The 3,518-nt window shown below is 53.9% G+C and overlaps 1 non-coding gene across 1 annotated transcript; it reads left to right on the top strand.

The window, feature by feature from the left end:
* The first annotated feature begins 1,836 nt into the window (after positions 1-1,836).
* TRNAH-GUG (transfer RNA histidin (anticodon GUG)) lies at positions 1,837-1,908 on the top strand. Its single transcript has one exon. It is a non-coding gene; the product is annotated as a tRNA-His (tRNA).
* The last annotated feature ends 1,610 nt before the right edge of the window (positions 1,909-3,518 follow it).

Here is a 3,518-nt window from a genome sequence, read left to right on the forward strand (position 1 = left end):
TCTGAGTTCAACCTGTGCCAGGGCCAGAAGCAGTGAAAGCAGCTCTGGAGTCACCAAATGACCCTCTCCAGGGTATAAAACTGGGAGTAACACAGAGGTGTTTCTTTCATCAGTAATGATTACAACAGTTGTGTTTTAACATGGGGATGAAGAACACGGGACCCTCAACCATGCTGCCCACCTCGGCAGAGTGGGACCTACACAGGGTGGTCCCAACACAGGGCACGTAGGAGCATTCTGCTGTCGCCATTTGGGAGCCTGTGAGCATTAGCAGAGGAGACAGAGGCAGGGGCAGGATGGCTCTGGGCGAGCAAGCTCCTGGCCCTCCCCATCCTCTGCAGAGCTGAGGCCATTTCACTGTGCCCAAGGGAGGAGAAAGCCCTGATGGGGAGTGAGGGAAGGGAGAAGGGATCAGACTGGCTTTGTACCCATCTCTCTTGGCCAATTTATACCCTAGGACATCTGGTCCCACCCTTTCACATCTCTGTGGCACAGACTGAGTCATAAAGAGGTTAAAAGGACAGAAAACCAGGTTTCCTCTCCAAACCAGGCAGGAGCAAAAGCCTAGAGGAGGAAAGGGTGGATAGCACTGACCAACACACCCCATCAACTAGGCTACCAGAGGGCAAAAATGGGATGGGGGGAGGACTAAAAGTGTCACAGAAGCAGTTGGAGGGTGGTTTGGGGAGAAAACCAAGGGCTGAAAGGCAGACTTCGGTGTCAGCACAAACCTTGGAGACACAAGCTTGGAGGACAAAGTGAGGAGCCCCACAAACAGGGCCGAGCCCAGCCAAGGGGCTCAGCCCAACCACACCACCTGCCCTGGGCTTCCCTGCGCCCGAGCGATGCTGCTGGGGAAGGATTTCTCTGCAGGGGCCACAGCCAGGCAGGGAGATGACAGTGGGACCCCAAGGACGTTGGATGAGGGGCCCTGGGGACATCCTGGGTTACCTGGACCGCTCTGCCCATGGGGTCCCCACAGCATCACTCAGCTCCCCATGGAGATCTTCATGCCATTTGTTTTGAACTGAATTGCCACAAGTTTGTTGCATGACATAATTGTGATGCTGGAAAGTCATTGATTACTCAGCTCTTGTAGAATTTAGACTTGGGTTAAATTATTATAACTGGGGTCCAGAGAAAGGCAAGGGATCTGGGGAAGGGTCTGGAGCACAAGTGTGCTGAGTTCCCAGCTGAGGGAACTGGGGTTGTTGAGCCTGGAGAAAAGGAGGCTGAGGGGAGACCTTCTGGCTCTGTCCAAGTCCCTGAAAGGAGAGTGGAGAGAGGTGGGGGTCAGACTCTTCTTCCAGGTAACAAGTGATAGAACAAAAGGAAATGGCCTCAGGTTACACCAAGGGAGGTTTAGGTTGGATATGAGGAAGAATTTCTTCACCAAAAGGGTGGTCAAGCTGCCCAGGGAGGTGCTGGAGTCACCTTCCCTGGTGGGATTTAACAGACGGGCAGACGAGGTGCTCAGGGACATGGGTTAGAGGTGGAATTGGCAGTGTTGGGTTTATGGTTGGACTCAATGGTCTTAAAGGTCTTTCCCAACCACCATGATTCTGTGATTCTATAAATTTGCTGTATTACAGCCCGATGCCCCCACGGCAAAACACCCCCCCGGCAGTGCTGTCCTCTGCAGCAGCCTCAGTCCCCAGGAGCCATCTCAGCATTGCCAGAACTTTGCAGAATTTCAGGCTCTGCTCCAGACTGACGAAGCTCCGAGTCCATCTGTAGCCACCTTAATACAAGAGTGTGGTTTGTTCACCGAGCCAGGGGAGGGGACCATGCAGGGCTCTCCTCCCCACCGTCCCGCCGCGTGGCAGGACTTCTTCAGCTGTGATCGTATAGTGGTCAGTACTCTGCGTTGTGGCCGCAGCAACCTCGGTTCGAATCCGAGTCACAGCAAGAGTTTTGCAGGGAAAGGCCAGGCTGAAGATGCGAGGGGGGCATCTGCAAGGAGGTTGGTTTGCAAATAAACGTGTCCTAGGAGGGAGCCACGAGCTCTGATGGGCTCTCTGCTCCTCAGCGTGGCTGGACTCGCGCCTACAATGATTTCCTGATGTGTAGTCACTGTGCAGGGTCTCTCCAGTGGGGCTTCAGAGGCACTTGTGGGAAAGCACTCCAGCTTCTCCATTTTCCAGGTGATTTAGAAGAAATGACTCATCTTTCCACCTTTCCCCCACCCTTCCTCCCAGTTTTGCAAAAAGAGGACCAGAAGACACTGTGGTCACCCCGCAGAGCAAGAAGAGGTGGGAGGCAGCAGCTTGTTGCCCCAGGCTCAGCTCCGGAGAGCCTGGAGATCTCCCTCCTGCCCTACAGGGGAGGAAGGATCTGCCCTACAGGGTAGGAAGGATCTGCCCTAGTGACCACCTGAAGAAGGAAGAAGATCAACCTGATGAAAGCCCCACTGCTGGGGAATGGGATTTCAGCTGCAGCACCTCCAGAGATACTTTCATGGCAGAGGCAGAACCCATCCAGCACTGAGGGAGGAACCTGACACACTGCTGGTCTGGGAACCAGAGGTCTCATGGACACCCAAGAGGCAGGTGGAGAGCACCAGGAGGTGCTTCAGCTCGAAGAAGTATTGTAAACTGTTGCCTTTACTCTTCAGGAGCCTTCAGACCATGGAAACACTTCGTTTGCTTGGTCTTGGTGCCCTCTCCTGACAGCTGTGCAGAACTCACTCTGGACAGCAGATTTCAAAAATGAAATTACAACTAGCTGGGTAAAGAATCATCACATGGGTCACACTTGGGGCTCAGCTGGTGAAGAAGACACTACCCAAGCAGTGGGTCTCAATTTCTTCACCACTGTGGAGGTAACTGAAAGTAGCAGAGGGCTGCCAGCACCCAGGCAGACTGGCTCACTGAGGTGGTGTGGTGGTCTCACAGTGTGGTGTGGTGGTCGCTGCAGCCTCTGCTCTCACCAAATAATCATCCCTCAAAATGATTCATGGCTTTGCTTTGGCTGGAGTGAGTTTGGGGTGACAGGCAACAGAATCACAGGACTGTTGAGATTGGAAGCACCTCAGGAGGTCCTCTGGTCCAGTCTCCTGCTCAGGCAGTGCCAGGTTGCCCAGGACCATGTCCAGACAGCTTTTGAGTACCTCCATGGACGGAGAATCCACAACCTCCAAGAGCAACCTGTGCCAGTGCTCAGTCACCCTTATAGTGAAAAAGTGTCTCCTGATGTTCAGAGCCTCCTGTGCTCCAGTTTGTGCCCGTTGCCTCTAGTCCTGGCACTGGGCACCACTGGGAAGAGGTGGGCTTCCCTCCCAGGAGAGATGCTCCAGTCCCTTCATCATCTTTGTGGAGCTCATCAAGCAGAAAAAGCAGATGCCAGCAGGAACCTAACTCTGAGGAAGCTGCTTGAAGATGATCACTTTGGGCACCTGAAGACCCTTTCACTAAGAAAGGGGACACAGTCCTTTGCTTTGTCCCCATCTCAGGTGTCCCAGGAGGGACTATCCCAGCAGGAAGAGGTGCCACTCCTGCCCATGGAGCCACTCTTCCCAG

The sequence above is a fragment of the Antrostomus carolinensis genome, unplaced genomic scaffold, assembly GCF_000700745.2.
Source record: "Antrostomus carolinensis isolate BGI_N321 unplaced genomic scaffold, ASM70074v2 scaffold26813, whole genome shotgun sequence".
NCBI lineage: Eukaryota > Metazoa > Chordata > Aves > Caprimulgiformes > Caprimulgidae > Antrostomus > Antrostomus carolinensis.